Genomic DNA, 14,149 nt, shown 5'->3' with positions numbered 1-14,149 from the left:
CAGACAAAGACTCTATGAGGACAGAAGATAATCTATTTCACTCAGGAAAAGAGATATGAAAATCTGGACAAAATGTCGTAAACCACATCTAACCATATTAAAACAGATAATGTATTATGACTGCTAATCATGTCCTCCAAGAAGCAGACACCAAGATGGGACACGATGTTCAAGGGATAGTAGTGAGGAAAATTCCTGTGAAGGATAAAGGGGGAAAGCAGAACTTTCCAACTGAGATGTTAAAGGAGAGAGGAAGGGCGGAAATGGAGTGAAAGGAACATCAGGCTTGCCGCAGTTCTAAGAAAATTTTGTCAGATGACTGGCGAGCCCTGGCACCAAAGCCATCCGTTAGAGAAGTCCCTTGTTAGCCTTGCCACTGTGCTCAATCGCTGACGGAATAATCGGTGGAGCATCGGCTGAGACAGTCATGGCCATGACACAAAGGTGGCGATGACCAGAGAGCAGTACCTAGAGCTGCAATGACCCACACTGCCCGAAGCAGGAGATGTGAGCCCACATTTTCATGGCTGCCACAGTGACCAAGTTGGGTTTTCTCCAGGAATCCAAAGAATATTTAGCATTAGAAGATTTATAAATGTGATTTATCAAACATGTATCAGACCGAAGTCTTGTGTGTCTCAGATTCCCTCGGCTCAAATGTGTCACTGACCTTAACTGTCACTGTGAGGCTCTGTTGGGTCATTTGCCCTGAGAGTACCAAGCCTTCCTCCTTGGCCACCACCCAGAGCTGAGCCAACCACGCACGTACCTGGAGTGTCTGGTCCCTCCTGATACTTCTGGAATGGAATGGAACTCTATACAGCAGGGCATGGGACTTGGCACCCTGAGCTGCTATTAAAGGGACTAGATGATGACATTGGGATATATGGAGCTGTTTATTTCCTGTGAGGTAAGTTTTAACCAGCAGGAGGGACTAGATCTGGGCAGATGAATCCCCCATCTTCTTTCCTCCCGTGGAGGACTTTGAGGCACAGTTTTCTATACTCTCATTCAGAAAAGTCCTTCACACTGACGAATGCTAGCTATGACCAAGAGAATTGCTGGGTGTCCGTCTGACTACTCGTGAAGCAGTAGCCAGCATGGTAATCTGTCCCTTTACAAAGCTGCGCATCTTCCCTTGCCTTGCTTCCGTTTTCCTTTTCTCTCACAGTCCTGAGTTTTTACCTCTCAAATAAAGCATAAGCATTTTAATCCTTGCTTCAGGCTCTGTTTTCTAGAAAACCCACGCTAAAAGCATATAAAGCAGATTAGAGTTGAAAAACCAATCATCTGAATACATGCAGAAAAAAATAGATAATATACAAAGTTATTGCAAATTCCTCATTTTGTAAATTTACTCATCATCATTGATGAGTAAAAGGCTTTAATGTGACAAAGAATATGTCTGAAAACGCTATAAAAACAGAATCTTCACTGGGGAAACATTAGAAATAGTCCCTTTAAAATCAATTATAAGGCAAGGATGCAAAATCAACCAGTAATCCTACTCAGGCAGCAAATATGACAACATATTGTAGCAATCATGAATAGTTTACTAATGTGACTATTTATACAGCTGTAGGCAGGGTTAAGTGAAACTAACAAGAATGATGCTGTACCCTCAAGACTAGCAACATGGACAAGTACCCTATCATCCTGGGCTGAAGGAACAATTTACCAAATCTAGAGAGATTAGGGATCTGCAGAACAGGCCGTTAGTAGGGAGGTGAGGCCCACTCTCAGACACAGTAAATCTGTGGTGTGTTGCTGAAGCCCTGAAAGCTCTAATGTATTTGTAACAGATTGACTAGTTGTTCTTCAAAATTTCATATCCACCTAGAACCTCAGAATGGGAGATTATTTGAAAATAGGCTCTTTGTAGATGTAATTAAGGTAAAGACTGAGATGAAATCATACTGGGTTAGGCTGTGTTCTAAGTCTTATGAGAGGTAGGAAAAGACACATAGATGGCGGCAGAGACTGAAATTATATTGACACAAGGCAAGGAACACCAGGAGTCGCCAGAAGCCAGCAGAGGCAAGGAAGGATTCTCCCCTAGAATCTTCAGAAGTGTGGGTCTGCCAACACCTTGATTTTGGACTTCTAGCCTTCAGAACTATGGGAGGATATGTTTTTCTTAATTTAAGCCACCATATTTGTGGTAGTTTGTTAAAGGAGCCTGAGGAAACTAATACAATGCCTAAATTTGGAGAGAAATCTTTCTTCTTTCTTTCTTGATTGGGGAGTAGTAGGAAACAAATGGGAACATCAACAATGGCATTGATCATGACAATGGTAGCATAGCTTATACAATGATACATTGAACAGGGAGAAGTCACTCAAAACCCCAGTGCATTCCCCTTTAGAACACTACGCACATGTATACACACCCCCAACTAAATGCTGTAAACACTGGAATGTGATATTCAGTAGGTCCAAAAATGAAAGTCAGTTCGATTATCTAACAAAAAGTTTATTTCCACCTCTGCCAATAACTCAGCCTAAGCAAATGAGAGAACAAAACATACCCAGCCATCAGAGTCACCTGCTGTGAGGTGGTGGCAATGGTGGTTGCAATAATGGATTATAGGTCTCAGACAAAATGAGAAAAAAAAATCAAGAGCCCATCGCACACCTACTGTGTCAGAACTGGTTTGATTGCCTAGCTACTGACTGAGCAAAATAAAAGAACGACGTGCTACATAATATACACTATAGTCCAAAAGAGGTGGGGTACAGGAATGGCATGCAAATGACCAAAAAATAAAATAAAGCCCAACCTGGAATAAAACAGTTCAAAGAGCAGAAAGAAAACCTTCACTTATATTAGGTCTATACCCTCTAGAAAACATATACACAATAATTATATGTTTTATATTAGAAATTAATGCCCAGGATATGTATACAACAAAACAAGTACTCAAAAACAAGCTAAACAAAATAATAGGATGAGAAGAGGATTGTAGACATGAGGAAACAAAATACGTACTAAAATTTCTAGAGATAACTAATAAGAACGTAGAGCTAGCAAAGTACAGAAGTGATATCACTGAAAGCCAAAGTAGAGGTAGATTTGTGATATCTTGATGAATTCAGCTTAAAGAGATGAATGCACTAGATGAAGTTGAGCTATAGAACATAAATTGAATGCAATTAGATGAGGTTACATTATAGCACATCAATGACACAGTATTAGGATAATTGATATTGGTCCCTGAAGTCAAGAACTTATCAAATCAAGGAGTTGATACACAAATAAAATATAAGAAAACTTTTCTAAAATGAAGACAGGATTGAATCTGTTGATCTAAAGTTTCCATAGTCTAGGAAAAGTTGATACAGAAAACTCAGAACCAAGACATAACTGAATTAAGCAGTTGAATGCCAAATAAGGGGAAGAAATATTTTACTTTTTTGCCTAAACAAGCAACAAAGAGGTGGGACATGGGTAGAGAAGAAAAAGAAGATGCTTTGACTTCCCCACAAAAGACAACAGAGCATACTGATTCCAGGATTTTTTTTATTTGCTGTTAGTGTGTGCTGTTTTCAAGGAGAGAGCCAGCCCAGAACAGAAAAGGCAGCACCACGAGGCATTTCTAGTAAATGCCTTCAAGGGACTTCTTTTCTCCTCTCCCTTCCTACCTCTTCCCCCTTGACTTCAGAACTGTACTGCATAATCTCTTCCGTGAGTTAGGCCTCCAACAATAAAACTAGGAAAAGGCTCACTGCAACCTCCACCTCCCGGGTTCAAGCAATTCCCCTGCCTCAGCCTCCTGAGTAGCTGGAAGGAGAGTAAAGTAGCATTTGCTAAAGCCCATGTAGCAAGGAAATACTAAGGAAGTGTTTCCAACTTGAATTGGGGAAAACAAAATGAAACTGAAAACTAATTCAAAAAAGTCAATTACTTGACTTGAAGACAGCTGAATGTCTTGGATTGTCAGAATCAAGGAATCCCCACATGGAATTTGAACCAATCAAAGTGCAATTAGCAGGGGAAAATGTTGAGAGAGATGTTAGTCAATAAAATATCTGTCTCAGCATACTGTCAGGAGAATAAGGGGTAGGAGGTTGAACCCTGGATGGTAAAATATTCACAGGTTCCAGTAATTATGGTTTCCAGGTATTATGCTATTTCAGACCTGTTATCGAATGACTAACCCTCCTACTACAACAAAACAGAAAACGAAATCAGATATTTTCTCTTTCAAACTCATTTATATACCATGTTAAAGTCAGACTGTTTAATCTTCATGTTAATATTTATTTCCCTACTACAAAAATCAGATCTATGTAACTCACAAGTGTAACTTCTTGTATGAATTAGATGGTGAATATAAATAGCAACACAGAAATCAAATCTAGATTGTTACTTGTCTTATTTCCTAAACTATAGCACATCTCAACTTTCTTATAAAATGAGAATACCAACCCAATACCTCAGCTCAGTTATGTGGATTACCTTTTATATTGCACAGGCAGCACACAAACCACTGAGCTCATAGGCAATAGTTGGTAAATGCGAGTCACTCAGATGAAACCAACTTCGAAGCAGGAGAGAAACAATAGAAGAGTCAAGGTAGCGAGCAGAAAGAAGTGAAAACTAAAATGTGCTGCTTGGTTCCGAGAAGAAAGGAGGAGGCAAGATAACCTTGAGGCTGCTTGAGTTGAGGGAGAAAGGAGTAGAATCCTTATGAGAAAAGATTACAAGAATATGCCAAACAGATTGAAACTACTGTGGGCCACCCTCAAATTCCAAAAGGGAAAGAGAAACAAGGTAGTCTCTCAAATTAGCCTAGGGAAGAAAACAGGAATATAAGAGACAAGGACAATTGAAATAATTGGGGGCAGGGGAGGAAAATTGTGGCGGTGAAAAAAATAAGGGGTAAGAATTGAATAGGAGTTACCTTAACAAAAAAGACTGCAAGAGGATAATTCTAGAAGAAAGCAAATGCCTCAAAAACAACAAATGTGTTTGGAATCCTCAGAAAAGTAAATAAAAGCGGGAAAATAGAACCTATACATACTTAGTATTCAGTCATCTGTTTCTGCAGTCATGTCTCTGAAATTCACAGGGAAGACAAAAGAACAGTAAAAAGAAGAGGTAAAAAGGTTTTCAAAGACAGCTTGCAGAACTATGTCAGAGCATGCAACACTAAAAGCACAAGAATGAACAAGAATTAGAAATGTAATCTACAAAGCACACTTAGGATATAATGTTGTTTTGCATATAAAATAAAAAGCTAAATTCAATGGGGAAAATTGGTTTGGAGGGCCTCGGTCTCCTCACACTCAAATTTTAAGGAGACTAACTCCAAGATCAGAAGACATAAATTAGAAGAGATATTTGTGCATGTATAATTCCTTCCTTTCCAGTGTGAAAGGAAATTCTCTCATTTCATTGTACTGCTATGAAATATTTCAGCTGTGTTAGAAGCTAAACGTAAATATTTGATGTCATTAGTCATTTTTGATTACTCTCAATTCCAAGATTAAAGCACATTTAGATAAATATGACAGCATTATTAAAGTGTTTGGGAATTTAGATTTCTGTTACAAGCAATAAGAGCAATATCCTGGAACAAAGAAAATCTTCTGAGAAACATAACTGAGGCTTCTGGGAGCCTCTGGCCAGGTCTACCCAGGACATACATCACCAAGCCTCACGTCTCTGCTTTGCCTCCTGCGGGTTTACCTTATACACAACCTCGCTTCCCTCGTGGTAACGAAGTGGCTGTAGATGTTTCAGGCCTGACATCACACACCACTAAACTCAGATGAAAAGAACTGGAGCTTCACCAGCACTTCTTGTTAAGGAGAGAAGCTTATTTCCTGGAAGCCCCAGCAAACCATGTTTTTCCTATTATTGACTCACCTGGTTTATATTCCTAACCTACCTATCACTCTGGCTTTCCCTACCACTAATTGGTTTCTTCTAAGAGCACTATTTTAATAAATCACTCACACCTGAGTCTTTGACTCATCAACTCCTTGTGGTGAAATCCTTTCTATGAAACAAAGGCATGCAGTGATACACCGTGGCAGGTTGTCCTTGAATTCCCTGGGCTGTTTCTTCCCACCCTGCCTCCTGTCTCTGCAAAAGCTGGTACTTCATGCTGTGAACAGGACGCTTGCTTACACATCTTCTCACGCTTGCTTACTCATCTTCTCACACACTGTCTCTCCCAGGTTCTGTGATGCTTCCCCTCGACCCACCCAGCCTTCCCCTTCTATTGGTCCTTTCAAACCTCTTCCCTGTGGACTCTGAAAACGTCATTACCCAATAAACTGCCCGTTACCCACAGCCTGCTCAGATTCCTGCTGCTTTCCCGCTGCAGTGGGAATTCAATTCCCCCAAAGAACCATTTCCCCATCTCCTTTTTCTTAAGAAGAGTTGCTCATTTTACCATCTTCTCGCCACACTGGAATCTGAAAATAAAGCTGGCAATCTCTTCATCCAACTGTGCTCTTTCCAAGCCATTGCTTCTGTATCTTTAGGGATTCTGTATTTCACTGTGAGAATCGAAGTTTATTCTAAAGTGACCCTTCCTCCTACACGAAAGGGTACCTAGGGAGTGTCAATGGTATTTAAGCTGGATGGGGCATATATGGTTGGGTTAGAGTATTATTTGTACCTTTATGGGTCTGAAATATTTAAGAAATGCTTATCACTTGGGTCATCTGAGCTTTTCTATGCCCCTTCCTCCTCTCTTATCTACTAAATTCTTACCAGCAAATCTAAAACTCTAGGAAGAAAAAGTCAAGAACTCCAAAACTAGTTACTTCTACTCCACTCAGTCTAGCATTTCCATGGATTCCTGCACTTATTACCCAGAACTTTCTGTTCCACCGCTGAACTTGCAAACTCAGAACATACTATCCCGATGGAATTCTTCATAATCTGACTACTCCTCTCCTTTCTCTCCTCCCACCACACTAACAAGATTTCTAAGCTCTGACTCCACCAATTTCACCCTTTTCACTTATTATCTATAGTAAATATGTAGTATATTTATATAACATATTTATATATTTATGCATTATAATAGTTATATGATTTTATATATATATATATTTTTTTCTGGGTCTTTTACAAAAGTGACTTAACTTTTTGAGCCTTTTTTTAAAAATTAAGTTTATTTTCCTTGTTGCCAAGTTGATATAGCTACAGAGCTACTAGCTTTGCATGAATGTAATTAGATTAGGAATATAATTTATCAATTTGTAAATAGATATATTATCAAAGTCAGTCATAGTAACATTAATTTTGTGTAACTGACAGTACATTCTAGTGATTGCAGTTAAGGAATATAGAGTATGGGACAGAAAGAAAAGGCAAAAGCTTTTTACCTTCAGAAGGTGTTCTCGGTGATGCCTCTAATCTAGGTTAAATTAGATAGAAAGGATCTCATTTTTCAAAGGTGGTGTCTAGGACAGACCTGGATAGCCCTGGAGAAGACATCCCACCTGAAACAGAAGTATTAAAGCAAGGAAGCTACAAATGTACATTTGCCTGTCTCTGATTTGTATCTTAATCTCTTATCACTTGGGAATTAGTGGTTTGAACTCTAAATGGTAAGGAGCAATGTACAATGTCAGAGTGTAATATTCCAAGATCAAGGACTAAGGAAAAACAAGCCCCCATTCCTTACTCAATTTTAAAATGAGCCTCTAAGGGGACATTTAACAGTTTTTACAGAGAGAAAAAAATTCTGAATCTGCAGTTATAAGAAGCTGCACCTGCTAACTGCATTTTAGTCTCCAACAGAAAAAGATGCAATACAGTACATTATCTCCGAGACCTGCTGGAAATGAATATCCAGAGAAAAGCGAGCTTCTAAGGGTGAAGCCTATGCTGAAGAAAGAGAAATATGCATTTTACTGAAGATGATGCAGTAAAAGAGGCCTGCAAATACATACTGGGAACTTTAGTTGGGGATAAATTAGAAGGATCTTGAACACATAAACACCACAACTGAATATCAAGGAAAGGTGTGTACATTTTATAAAGATAGTATTGTGTTAGAAAGGAGAACCTAAAGTTATAGTAAGCCAGAATAGCAGGATTTTTCTGGTGGCATATGTTTATAGCCCCAATTAAATGGAATGAACTTGGATCCTCATTTTCTTTTCTATGAGAGTCAGGTCAGAGTCCTAGGGAGGGAATACCTAGTAGCTAGTCTCATCTGACAGAAGAATAAGGAGGAAGGAATTTGTCTTGAGTAGGCAATTGCTCTTCCCAGAAATTAAGTCAGGAAGCAACTGGCTCTCAGTGAGTTCCTGGGTGGCTGCTATGTAGACGCTTGGAAAAGGGGTATTCATTCCTACTAGGCAGGGGGAAAGTTTGCGTGCCTGCAGTCAGAAGTCAGTTAGACATTCAAAGCCTCAAAGAGGATGCTGGTTATGTAACTCAGAACAAACTCTCTACTCCTAGGCAAGCCTCTGGGAATTTAGAGTTGACATGACAACCTCAGGAGGAAAAACACCTTGTTTAGTGCCTTACTACGTGACCTACACCGGTTACTGACCAGAGCAAGAAGGAGCCACCCAGGATCACTGGTTAATGATCAAAATATTCAGGTATGGTCTATCTTAAGCACCTGGAGGAAAACTCAACACAGGAATTGATTTCTTTCTCAGCTCAGGCCAACTGATAGAACATGCTGGTGGGCCACACACCAAAAGTAGGCAAAGCCTTCATTCACAGATTTATTTAAGAGCCACCAAACTTTCAGGCTACTCAATATGATTATATAGGAAATTATTTGACTTTTACATCTATATTCTGAAATAATATTTATTAAACACTTTCTACATACCAGGCACTTTGCTAAAGACTTTGATAAATTGCATTTAATCTTCACAGCAATCCTAGTCTACCCCCATTTTACAGATTAGGAAACTGGCTCTGAGAAAAATATACAACTGGTTAAAATGATGAAGCAGGTAAACGCACCAAGGATTACTTGACTCTAGAGACTATGATCTTGACCACTACACGTTATTACATCTTTTGATTAAAATATGCTTATAAATGGGATACGACACCACTTTACCATTCTGGACAGAAATTATTTCCTCCAAGTTTCTAGGAAATAGGGAAGTTCAAGTTTGTTTTGTCAGGTACCAGTAACGCAAAAAACCCTAAATTACCTGTTCATACTTTTTTCTATTGTCCAAAGTCCCAAACAATAGCAACCCAGTGAGAATTGAATCTTAACTTTTTGACTCTTGTTTTAGGCATTGAAAATGACATAAACTTAATGATTCTCCCTTGAGACAGTGGAAATAACTAAGAGACTTCTAAGTTTCTTGTATTAGAATTCAAAGATCACAATTCTTCTGCTAGATAACCACTACTACGGTCCTTTTGTTTCCACCACAGAATGGAAAGCAGTGCATCTTGGAGCAGCTAATAAGCCTCTGTAGTGTAATTAGATGAACAATTACAAGTAAGAATATACCCTCAGAGATTTGTTTAAAGTTCTCAGATAATTTTCTAAACAAACATTGCTCATGCCTCCTTCACTGTCTTACCAGAATGTTAGGCATTTTCCTCATTTTTGTTAAGTTCTTTTATTTGAAATATATCAATATGTCCCTTCAAGACAACCTTTTACTAAGTATTTGTTTGTTCATATGCACAATACATAGTATATGCACTAAGTCAATTTAAAAGATCAGTCACTAATTTTTTCCTAACAGGAAAATAAAAACCACCCATATTTGATTTATTCATGCCCACTTTTAAGTTCTAGGTAAAAACAACTTAGAAAGAAATCCTTACCTTACTTAGAAATTCACACCGTCTAGTCAAATGCTAAGTAGTCCATAAGAACAAACATTGAATTCAGCTATGAATTTCTCAGAGAGTAAAGTCTAAGGTATGTTTGATTAGTTACCTATGACAGACCAAGGAAATCACGTCATCACCAAGGACTCCCTCCTTCAAACTAAGCCCCACCCAGATCTGAGTCAGTACAGATGTGAAAAGTCCAGGAATTAAAAGATGCAGTTTCAGATACTATATTGAAACAGCTAAGCATTGAGCTGTAGGAGCAGTGGACTCCGGTTTCCATGCTATGGTGTCAGCTTCACCATCAACATGATGCAGGCAACCTCCTGAGTTGGGACTGCCTGTGACCTGTCTAGCTTGCTGCAGAGTTGTAAAGAAAGTTGTGTAACTGGTTGCAGTGGGTGCCGATAGTTCTGTGAGAAAGAACCACAACCCTACACAAAGTTCATCTGCACCTACAATTCCCATTACAGTTCTGGTCGCTGGAACACCCAAGCTTAAACTCAGCTTCAGAGAAATAAAGACCTCTCTGAATTCCACATGGAAGCTTAGGCGGTGCCCAGCCTCTATGCTGTCATATCACTTAATCTTGCTCTCCCTCAGTGTCACATGCATGTCACATGGCATGCATGCACATACAACAGATGCTAGGAGTCATGTTTTACTCACTGTTGTATCCCAAACAACTACCACTTACTTACTAGCACATAGTAGCTGGTCAGTATCTGTTGAGTTCATGGCAGCAAAAGTTACAAAGTGAACAAAAAAGTACCTTAGGAGCACAATGAACAGGACCCTTCTGTCTGGAACAAAGGATGCCATCCAAGCCTTGGCATAGCACACAAATCCCCTGATCATATAATCATAGAGCCCTGTCTAGCTTTAGAGCCTTTGGGCATTACTCACCACATCAACGTTAACCTCCTGCCACACATGGACACTCAGGGGAGAGGGCAAGGTACATTTGGGGAACTCTTTCCCTCCTGTTTCCTTCATCTTCCCCATCTCTTCCTTGACTTCCTCCTTCTCCACTCAGAGTCATCCATAGTGAGCCTTCAGCTGCCCACTGGAAACTGGGTTGAAAGCCCCAGGGCTCTTCCTAGAATTCCCAAAGTCACCCATGCCAACTTTTATCATTAATAAGATCTCTTATGAAATGAAATCAAAATCAAACTGGGACTTAAAAGATGCAGGCAATCCCTGCTTTCACCTCTGAATCTCCACGGTCATGTAGTTAATGGTACATCACACCACTGTAATATTAGTTTAGGGAAATAGCAGAGCTCCTAAAGCGTACACATAGGGAGAGCAGACTCTCCTGGAATTTGAAAATAGAAGAATTACATATTTTTTGAAGATTTTTGAAGTTTTAGGAAGAAATGCCGTGTGCCTGCAAAGATGCTTGTTATGCAGAGATTGTTCAAATTGAAGGCAAAAATAGAATCATGGTTTTAAATAATATCAATGGCTGAGAAAGGAAAGAACAACTTCTCTGCAATTTATGTCACAGAGAAAGTGACTATAACGTGTATGCCATCGTTGAAGACTAGATCAACAGTTTTAGGTTACAAAGCCTTTCCCTTGCAACATATTCGTCATTTCAGGAAGGAGTACCTGAAAGGAAGTAGGATTCACCATTAGGACCCTATATTAGGGGAACCTGTAGGGCCACTGCTTGCATTACTCACCACATCAACGTTAACCTCCTGCCACACATGGACACTCAGGGGAGAGGGCAAGGTACATTTGGGGAACTCTTCCCCTCCTCTTCCCCATCTCTTCCTTGACTTCCTTCTTCTCTACTCAGAGTCATCCATAGTGAGCCTTCTGCTGCCCACTGGAAACTGGGTTGAAAGCCCCAGGGCTCTCAGCTCAGCTGTTAGGCTTTGAGATGTGTTACTATTTCAAGACCACTTTTGGTTCTCCTCTGCAAAGTGCTTCCACGATGTCTTCAAGTGACTGGGAGAAGAAATGGCATATGGAATATTGTTAACGCTGATTATATCTATGCACATGTACCTGCACTAAGGCTCAGGGGAGAATTTAATATTGGGATTGAACATTTATTAAATTGGCAAATGTTCTGAGGAAATAAAAAGTATAACTGTCTTGTAACTTGAGGATGTGAGAGTAGCTACCGGTTGCATCCTCAGATCAAATAGGGCTGAAATTAGTAATCCAACTGGAGTCTTTCAACTGTCTAAATACTGCGGAAGAAAGTGAATTTAAACTTTAAAGCTGAGAGGTGGACAGACATGGCTGAAATGTAGATCTTAAGTTAGTCTGACAGGGAGATTAGGAATTACGGTCCTCATATATTAGGCATTTACTGAATCAGTTCAATCAATATTTATTTCCAGCAAAAAAGTCTAATATTTCAGCTGTTAAAAAACTTCAGGCGTTAAACTCACATATTCATTTTCCAAGATGCTAAGTGTGGTGCCTGTCATCATTTGTGCATGTCATGCCTTCCTGGTTCATTGTTGTTGTGAAAGGAAATAAAGTAATTTAGGCCTAGGCATTAAAGTGGAATTGGAAGATCAAGAGAGGACTGCACTCATACCTGCTAAATGTTAAGCCACAGAAGGTACCAACTGACCTTAAGTCAGAATCCACTAGCCTTCAACATCCCTCAGCTGGGAGTACCCTAATTAACTACCAATTCAGAACAGCTCTGCAATGTAGGATTTCTGTCCAGCCAATAAATAGCCCCCCAAAACAACTTTTTGAAGAAATCTCCTATTAAAAACCTGAGCTTACCTTAAAGGACACTATTTAGTGTTGTCCTAGTTCAGTGTACCTGAATTGCAATTCTTTTTTTCTCAAATAAACTCTACTTTCTTTGGCATCTGTGTTGATTTTTTTTCCTAGTTAATATAACTACAGAATTGCCGTATCAGTGCAGGGGCTTCCTGAGGCCTTCTAGATGCTCTCTGTGACCTATTCTTAGTTCTCTGTTTTCCTGGTATTGCTTCATGTCCCAGGTCTACAATAGCATCAACCACTCTCAGTTTTGCAGTGAGTTAGCTTTTAAATTGCTTCAAAGTGCTTTTACAACTCTCTTAATGATCATTCTGGGAAACAGCCAGGGTAAGTGATCCTCCTGCCTCATTTAGGATGAGGAAACAGGTACTAAGAGTGAACAAATGATACACCTAATGAATAAGTGTCAAAGTTGGGCATTACATTAAACACCTGCCATACCCCTCTCACATCCCTCAGCTCACCTTGTTGTCCTGGACATTGTTGAGGCAACAGGCTCTACACAGGTGCCTTTACCAGCACTTCATCCCAGCTGTACTATGCATCTGTCTTGCTTGTTATCCCAGGGATTCTCTGCTTTCTAGTGAGACTCCTAAAACAGAGAAAATACAAACCCTCCAGTGTTAATTTTAGCCTGTGGAGGTCAGGCTGCTCCCCTGTTTTTCTCTGGCTGACAATCCTGAAGGGTCTTCTATGTGGTTCCTTAAAGCATCCCCACCAAGACTAAGCTCCAGTTACCCATAGGCATAGCTAACTGAACAGCACACTCTTGTATTAGCTCTCCCTCCTTCCTGTTTTACTCTTCTCAAGTGCCCCTCCCCTGTTCCCTGGATTCACTTCCCAAAAAAAGTACCTGCTTTTCTCTTGCAAATTTAAGTTCATTATAGATGGTGGATATTACACCTTTGTGAGATTCATAGTTAGAAAATGTTTTCTCCTATTCTGCAGGTTGTTTACTCTGTTGATAATCTCTTTTGCTGTATAGAAGCTCTTAAGTTTAATTAGATCCTGCTTGTCAATTTTTGCTTTTGTTGCAATTGTTTCTGGTGTGTTTGTCATGAAACCTTGCCCACTCCTATGGCAGGATGGCATTGCCTAGGTTGTCTTCCAAGGTTTTTATAGTTTTGGGTTTTACATTTAAGTCTTTAATCCATCTTGAGTTGATTTTTGTATATAGTGTAAGGAAGGGGCCCAGTTTCAAGCTTCTGCATATGACTAGCCAGTTATCCTAGCACAATTTATTGAATGGGGAGTGTTTTCCCCATTGCTTCTTTTTGTCAGCTTTTTGAAGATCATAGATGTGTGGCCTTATTTCTGGGCTTTCTATTCTGCTCCACCTGTCTATGTTTTTGTACCAGTACCATGTTGTTTTGGTTACTGTAGCCTTGTAGTATAGTTTGAAGTCAGGTAATGTGATGCCTCCAGCTTTGTTCTTTACGCATAGGATTGCCTTGGGTATACAGGCTCTTTTGTGGTTCCATATGAATTTTAAAATAGTTTTTTCTAGTTCTCTGAAGAATGTCGCTGGTAGTTTGATAGAAGTAGCACTGAATCTGTAAATTGTTTTGGGAATATGACCATTTTAATGATACT

General features: G+C 39.6%; 1 protein-coding gene across 2 annotated transcripts in view; it reads right to left on the bottom strand.

Annotated features, from left to right (window-relative positions):
• Window positions 1-13,470, bottom strand: part of HHLA2 (HERV-H LTR-associating 2) — a 79,295-nt gene extending 65,825 nt beyond the window's left edge. For both annotated transcript variants that reach the window (XM_031662984.1, XM_031662985.1), the window contains exons 1-2: window positions 13,021-13,470; window positions 9,785-11,752 (exon numbers count right to left, since the gene is read on the bottom strand). The gene's annotated coding sequence lies outside the window, so the exon portion shown is untranslated. The remainder of the gene's footprint in view (window positions 1-9,784; window positions 11,753-13,020) is intronic.
• Between the last annotated feature and the right edge of the window lie 679 nt (window positions 13,471-14,149).

Source organism: Papio anubis, chromosome 2, assembly GCF_008728515.1.
Source record: "Papio anubis isolate 15944 chromosome 2, Panubis1.0, whole genome shotgun sequence".
NCBI classification, from domain to species: domain Eukaryota; kingdom Metazoa; phylum Chordata; class Mammalia; order Primates; family Cercopithecidae; genus Papio; species Papio anubis.
The sequence above is the reverse complement of the archived record's forward strand: the minus strand, read 5'-3'. Positions and strand labels throughout refer to the sequence as shown.